This window comes from Physella acuta, unplaced genomic scaffold (genome assembly GCF_028476545.2).
Source record: "Physella acuta isolate Inbredline_101_S28 unplaced genomic scaffold, ASM2847654v3 ptg000094l, whole genome shotgun sequence".
NCBI lineage: Eukaryota > Metazoa > Mollusca > Gastropoda > Physidae > Physella > Physella acuta.
In genome coordinates this window covers 164,634-173,232 of record NW_026731614.1, presented here as the reverse complement: position 1 = coordinate 173,232, position 8,599 = coordinate 164,634, and the positions used below count along the sequence as shown (strand labels likewise).

The following is an 8,599-nucleotide window of genomic DNA, read 5'->3' as shown; positions in this document are numbered from 1 at the left end:
TATAGTATATATATACATATACATATAGAATATATATATATATATATATATATATATATATATATATATATATATATATATAGGCCTATATATATATATATATATATATATATATATATATATATATATATATATATATATATATATATATATATATATACTATACTATACTATACATATTTTTAAAAGCTGTAATAGTCTCCGTATTAAATGTCGCCACTTTTTCTCTTTTCTAATCCTTATCTTCGCTAACCTACCCGCCCACCTTTATCAAAACCTAGAATTACCTCCCCCCCCCCCCTCCAATACAGAACGTCCCGTTATGCACCAGTGGGTTTACCTTGCAATCACTCCAGATTTAATCTTAAACCCACGAACCCTCCCCCTCCCCCATACATACACACACACACACCAACCTCCAATTTCTTACACTCAGAACCCCTTCCCCATAGTAATATATCTACAGCTCTTTATACTCCAGGAATCTGAACACAGTCTCAAGACAGGCACACAAACATGCACTAGGACACACGCAAACACGCACACACACACACACACACACCTGAACCTGTCTAAGCTTGAAAAATTCAATAGCGGATCGAAGCCGAACAGAACCAAATCAATTGGGTATCGAAGCGACGGGACGGTGCCTGTATAAGTAAGGCGGGACGTTCCCCCTGGTAAGTCAGTGCCGTCTCCAGGCCCGTCCACGTCCAGGTAAGTTCTAGAACTCTTAGACCCTGGGTCTACAGGACCCTTATGTGTTGTTAATGTTATAGTCAGCTGTTATGTATTTAATGTTATTGTCAGCTGTTATGTATTTAATGTTATAGTCAGTTGTTATGTATTTAATGTTATATTCAGCTGTTATGTGCTTAATGTTATATTCAGCTGTTGTTATGTGTTTAATGTTATAGTCAGCTGTTATGTATTTAATCTTATAGTCAGCTGTTATGTGTTTAATGATATAGTCAGCTGTTATGTATTTAATGTTATAGTCAGCTGTTATGTGTTTAATGTTGTAGTCAGCTGTTATGTATTTAATGTTTTTGTCAGCTCATTAGATAATCACTGGCTATAGGCTTAGTAGCTGTTGGTTTTAGCACCTTAGACTTAGTAGCTGGATGTTTTAACACGTGAAGAAACACCTGCAAACGAGAAATTAGGTTTAAAAAAAAAAATTGCTAGCAGTTCCAATTGCATTATGTTAATATAAGAAAATAAATATAAGGGGGATAACTCTATTAAAAGATTTCTCAATTTTATAATTAGAGACCTTAAAATAACCCTTAGAGGGGAAATAAGAATTACAGCAGGCAATTTTTTTTTTTTTGGAGTAATGTTGCGATTCGGGGCATTAAAAAAAGGCAATAAAAATAGCTGGGGTAGATTTTTCATCAGATTATAATTATTAAAATTAAAAAAAAAATCTAACAAATGTTACGACTTGATTTTTATGTATGTCTTGTATCAAATAATGGGCGAATAAAATGCTTCACGCTGTGTTGAGTCTGTGATATAACCGTATGGGCTGTATACGGTACATGGGCTTTAGGGGCTTGTGTACCGCCAGGGGAGAGAACCCTATCTCGGCCTTTCATCACAAATATAAGCCAGGCCGGCGTGTTTCACCACGTATCATTACAATCAAGGGAAGTTACTCCTCGACCACTCATTCGCGGTTAAGCCCCTTACGTCATGGGCGCCTGTCGAGGGGAAATCACTCTCTCAGTATAAGAATTCAGAGTTCGATAAGTTATGACGCTTAAACAAAGGGAAGTCACTCAACTACATATTAAATAAATGTTTCATGCGTGTAAAATTTATTTGTGTTTATTTTTTATTTATTTTTTGCCGGAATCTTTTCTTGCTTTTTTTCTACAGCTAGTTAGTAGACTAGTGTGGGTGTTATTGATTTGCCGTACACCCCCCCCCCTTATTCATATAGCTGCTATTGTTGTCAAGGGGAGATTTATAGTTGAGATAATAAAAATAGGCCTAGGGCTGGTATAGGGTTTAGATTGACGTTTCGTTATTTGCAGTACCAACTCTGAGGTTTACCATATTGTCTAGATATGAAGTATCGCAAAATTTACCGTTAGTCTTTTTTAAGTGGTGGGGTGTAGGGGGTAGTAATGCGTCGGGGGGTGGGGGTTAAGTCAACAAGGTCTACAGTAACAGTCATATCAACCAAAACACCTATCACGTGTGTGCTGGCCACACCCACTTTTGTACAACAGCGCAGGACTGAGTCAATATTTACATATCAGTTTCAGAGGGTTAACTGGAGTGTCTTGACATGAGGTAGTTGGGCAGAGGATTAACTGGAGTGTCTTGAGGTAGCTGGACAGAGGGTTAACTGGAGTGTCTTGACATGAGGTAGTTGGGCAGAGGGTTAACTGGAGTGTCTTGGGTTAGTTGGGCAGAGGGTTAACTGGAGTGTCTTGACATGAGGTAGCTGGACAGAGGGTTAACTGGAGTGTCTTGACATGAGGTAGTTGGGCAGAGGGTTAACTAGAGTGTCTTGACATGAGTTGGGCAGAGGGTTAACTGGAGTGTCTTGACATGAGGTAGCTGGCCAGAGGGTTAACTGGAGTGTCTTGACGTAGCTGGACAGAGGGTTAACTGGAGTGTCTTGACATGAGGTAGCTGGACAGAGGGTTAACTGGAGTGTCTTGGGGTAGTTGGGCAGAGGGTTAACTGGAGTGTCTTGACATAGCTGGGCAGAGGGTTAACTGGAGTGTCTTGACATGAGGTAGTTGGGCAGAGGGTTAACTGGAGTGTCTTAGGGTAGCTGGGCAGAGGGTTAACTGGAGTGTCTTGAGGTAGCTGGACAGAGGGTTAACTGGAGTGTCTTGACATGAGGTAGTTGGGCAGAGGGTTAACTGGAGTGTCTTGACATGAGGTAGTTGGGCAGAGGGTTAACTGGAGTGTCTTGGGGTAACTGGGCAGAGTGTTAACTGGAGTGTCTTGACATGAGGTAGTTGGGCAGAGGGTTAACTGGAGTGTCTTGGGGTAACTGGGCAGAGTGTTAACTGGAGTGTCTTGACATGAGGTAGTTGGGCAGAGGGTTAACTGGAGTGTCTTGGGGTAACTGGGCAGAGTGTTAACTGGAGTGTCTTGACATGAGGTAGTTGGGCAGAGGGTTAACTGGAGTGTCTTGACATGAGATAGCTGGCAGAGAACTGGAGTGTCTTGACATGAGGTAGTTGGGCAGAGAGTTAAGCTAGCTTAACTAGGGCATAGTTATTATATCATTTGACTAGGGCATCAGAAAATATAAGGAGTGACACTAGGGCAATACATCTAGTGCTACAGGGGCATATGCAGTATATCAAGTGACTCAGACTATATAACAAGAAACACAAAAAGAAGGCAATAGGTCTAACCAGCGATCTGGTTGCCGTTTGGAATGTTAAATTACACAGGATATGCCTGGATCAAACTAGTCGTCAGGTTACACCCTGCAAACATATTCCCCATAATTAACACCCTGCAAATATATTCCACATAATTAACACCCTGCAAATATATTCCACATAATTAACACCCAATATTTTCCCCATAATTAACACCCAATATATTCCACCAAAATTAACACCCAATATAACCCCCACAATGCAACACCTCTAATAATATATGAACACCCTATCAATGTATGCCCCAACATGCAAAGCTCTATTACACTCCACCCCACCCCCCAAAAGTGTGAACTCACGTTAATTACCACGCCTAATCAACACACCTGAACCGTCGCACAACGCGTGTAATTTTAGCAACTGTAATTTGGACATGCACACTCGACTGTTGCTGAAAAGTCACGTGGTCACGTCCTGGTATGTGTACCGAACTTCCGGTTACATGACTACATATTATATATATATATATATATATATATATATATATATATATATATATATATATATATATATATAATCATGTTTGTAAGGTTCTTCAATTGTAAAATACGCAATTTTTAAGTAAAGCGAAGATTAAAATAATTGCATAATTTTTTTACAACAATTAGGCTACATAATTTGTTGAAAACAATTACACATTTTTTTACAAAAATAATTAGACATTTTTTTTCAACAACAATTACCCAATTGTCACGCTTATATGAACCTGCTGATCTAATAGTTATCGATATTTTTTTTTATCGTTTGATCAGTCCTGTTCGATCTATAATTTACTACCTGTCATAGTGTATTGATACTTCAGAAGTATCCTACTGTGTATCGCGCGTCCAATCGATCTATTCGGGTATTCGATTTCTTCAGGATGTTCTGCATAACAGAACACGATTCTTCTTGTGTTTGAGAAATGTGCCTCCACGACTTCTCCTGCACGGGAAATCGATACCTCCAAGTAAAAACAATTGTTTCGAATATCGATTACTTAAACAATTCAAGGTTCCACCGTTGGGATCGTTTTGTTCGTGCTGTTTGCGGGTAGTCGAATACAATGGTCTTTGAATCAGCATGCAAATAAAAAACATGGGTTGGGAAACTTCTGGAATTGGACACGGACTTTTGTTTGTGGTACATTCAACGAATGTTGGTTGGATGATGCGTCCATGTTGGTTGGATGATGCATCCAATTTGATTACGTGCCGCTGGGAGTGGTTGGGTTAGAGTTAGAATTTTTAAACCCCCGGTTAGGTTACTTGTGGTGGCTATGTGGCTAATTGAGGCGTGTCTCCGATGTGTTGATGCCATTAGCGTTATCGAGATAACTGTGAAGTCAGCGCTGTACAGAGGGAGTAGAGTTGCTGGGGGAAGCGGCTTAAAAGAGACGAACATTTTTTTTTCTCCTTAAAATATGTTGAGTACTGATTTTAGCTCAGATGCTGAGTAATTATAATGGTTATCTGGGAAATATTGAAGCGGTCGATATTCGAACGAAAAACACACTGTTATATAAGTTGACGCTTTACCGTTTGACCAAATCATACCGGAGTAGCACCTTAACATAACCCCACCATTCTACATTAGCACCATAACATTACAACACCATTCAACATTAGCACCATAACATTACAACACCATTCAACATCAGCACCTTAACATTACAACACCATTCTACATTAGCACCATTACATTACAACACCATTCAACATTAGCACCATAACATTACAACACCATTCAAAATTAGAACCAATACATTACAACACCATTCTACATTAGCACCATAACATTAAACACCATTCAACATTAGCACCATAACATTACAACACCATTCAACATTAGAACCATAACATTACAATACCATTCAACATTAGAACCATAACATTACAACACCATTCAACATTAGAACCATAACATAAACACATCATTCAACAATAGCACCATTGTAGATCTATCACGTAGGCACCATAATGTGATTACAAGAAACATAAACCATACTCACTACACCACATATAAACTTAGCACTATGATGTGATAGCTTGATATAAGACTAGCACCAGGAGAAATTAACACCTGAATATAGCGACATCAATGCAGATTATCTATATACAATTAGCACCATGATGTGACTATATTTCATAAGAACAGCAGCATAAAAAATAGCACTTGTCAATGACTTATTCATCACTCAAAAAAAAAAAACCTTCAATTCACGTAACCATGAATGAAACCTTTTAAAAATGAAGCCACTCGTCTTGAAAATTGACTTCAGAGCCAGACTTAACGGTTTGACGGAGCGAATCTATGACTTTACGTATCGCAATCGTTCAGGGTTTCAATTCAAAGACTCCAATCAAAGCTATTTTCTAGAGTGTTATCTAAAAACCTTTAATGAACTTAATTGAAAAATAGAATTAGGCCAAATCAGAGTTCCGATGTTATGCTGACTTCAGGGTCTATAGAGTCTTGTAATCATTCACTGAGAATGCCGGATATTTTAAGTGCCGGGTCAATTAAAAACTCGAAACAAAAAAAAAGATCTGAAAAGTTAAAAGCAAGAACAAATAAAATTTTGATGTGTTTTTACGCTTATAAATTAAAGGTGTGATGTCAAACATAAACTTCCTTTTACGATTAACCTTTGATGAATGCAAGAATTTTCAATGAATGCCAGAATTTCCATTCAAGTTTTACTTTCCGTTAATTGAACCCAGATGGGTATCTTCTAGTGAATCACAGAGTAACGGTAGAGGCGACATTTTTTTTTAACCACAGCAATTAGCGGCTGCTGAGTTTTAGAAAACAGAGGGCCGGATGTCTTTGGTGTTTTGTGGGTTTTATGAACTAATTAAAATTGGCACCTGCGTTAATTATAACGGTAATGTCGAGTTATTGAGTCACAAAATTCTCCCCCCCCCCCCCTCGCTCTCTAATGTAAATACCGATATATATATATATATATATATATATATATATATATATATATATATATATATATATATATATATATATATATATATATATATATATATATATATTACCCGATGACATTTTCCAAAGGGGGTACCATCAAATGAAAGTTGTTTTTTTTCCAGTCTCACTGTTTATTAAAAGTTAAGTACATCATAAGACGCGGGGTGACAACAAATTGCCTCTTGTTTTAGTGTATCAGTCTTTGACGGGTGTATAATACATGGGTACATATTCTACTATACGAACATACATGAATAAATATTACATCAAGGTATATATATATATATATATATATATATATATATATATATATATATATATATATATATATATATATATATATTCAACAATTTTTTCAGGCTAATATCCTGGCGTGGAGTGGGGGACCTGATGTCATATGTCATATATCATGTTTAGACGCTCTATGTGACTGTCCTGCCATCATGCTGTACGCGTATTGACCAGTGGCCGACCATCATGCTGCATGTGTCTGACCAGTCACTGAGCACCTCGGTACGTAGCTGAGCACCAACTTGCTCACACAGCCCGTATTCTGTAGCTGACCAACATCTTGGTCTGGACAGAGGGTGCTGACCTTGGTTCTACATCACGGTACTAGCAGAAATACATGACCGTATACGACTGTTCTACATACCTCATCTAGGTTCTACATCACGGTACTAGCAGAAATACATGGCCGTATACTACTGTTCTACATACCTCACCTAGGTTCTACATCACGGTACTAGCAGAAATACCTGGCCGTATACGACTGTTCTACATACCTCACCTAGGTTCTACATCACGGTACTAGCAGAAATACATGACCGTATACGACTGTTCTACATACCTCACCTAGGTTCTACATCACGGTACTAGCAGAAATACCTGGCCGTATACGACTGTTCTACATACCTCACCTAGGTTCTACATCACGGTACTAGCAGAAATACATGGCGGTATACGACTGTTCTACATACCTCACCTAGGTTCTACATCACGGTACTAGCAGAAATACATGACCGTATACGACTGTTCTACATACCTCACCTAGGTTCTACATCACGGTACTAGCAGAAATACATGACCGTATAGGAATGGTCTATATACCTCTCCTGAAAGATAGACGCCAATACCAGTGTTATCCAGACAATGGATAGTGGATACGACCCATACTCCTGAAGCCTGTCTGTCGAAGGACAATTCGCTGTAACTTATTCAAGAGAAAGATCAACACAAATTTCATTTTGTTATTTATGTATTATATGTAAATCATGCTGTTGTATACTTCAAGTGGTAATTTGATAAAACATTTTTTTTTTGAACCAGCGGACATTTTCAAAATTTAATCCTAACAGAAAGATAATCTATTGCAGCAAGAACATACTTCAACTATGGGAAGAACATACTTGAAGTATAGGTGACATTAAAGTGACACGATCTGGAAGAAAAGAACATTTTACAATCCATAAAATTGAAATAAGTTTTCCGATTCCGAAAAGGGCACTGTTCCTAAAACACCACAATTCGTTTGTTTTCTTAAAATCATTTTAAAATTTTGTCACATATTTATTATTTTTGTTATCTTTAAAATGCTAACGATGCATTCCTATGTAAATAGTATTTTTTTAGTATTTATTCTAATATATTCTTAAATATTTATTCTAATTATACATTTTCAATTAATGTATAAGTCCTTATCGATTCCGTCCACGATAATCGATTACTTATATTGTATCGAAGTGTGTGTTATTTATTAAACAAAAAAAGTTGAATGAAAGATTTGTAATGACAAGTGTCAATCCAAAATATATTGGAGGGAAAGAAAGGAAGAGAGAGAGAGAGAGAGAGAGAGAGAGAGAGAGAGAGAGAGAGAAAGGGAAGATTTGTGGGAGTAAGAAAGAAAGAAAAATGAAAAAAAGGTAAAAAATGGAGGAGAAAAAGAAACGAAAGTAGAAAAAAAAATTGACTAAAAAAAGAATTAAAATAAAAAGTTGAAAATTGAGAGAAAAAAAATATTTTATTCTAATACGTGTGAAGTTGTCGAGTGCATTAAACAATTTTGTGACTTAAGTCATAAGAGGAAAATTATGCAGTCATCAGAGCTAAACCTGTGATCTTTTACCCAAGGCAGCATAAGCCTTTATAGGGGGCAGAACATGCCTTGTATATTCAGGGGCACATTTGCCCTGATTAGCCAGTAGGGCAGTATAAGCCTA

The 8,599-nt window shown here is 37.3% G+C and overlaps 1 long non-coding RNA gene across 1 annotated transcript; it reads left to right on the top strand.

The window, feature by feature from the left end:
- Nucleotides 1–630: 630 nt before the first annotated feature.
- LOC131929353 (uncharacterized) lies at nucleotides 631–8,396 on the top strand. The gene is made up of 2 exons (XR_009383954.1): nucleotides 631–717; nucleotides 6,740–8,396. It is a non-coding gene; the product is annotated as an uncharacterized LOC131929353 (long non-coding RNA).
- The last annotated feature ends 203 nt before the right edge of the window (nucleotides 8,397–8,599 follow it).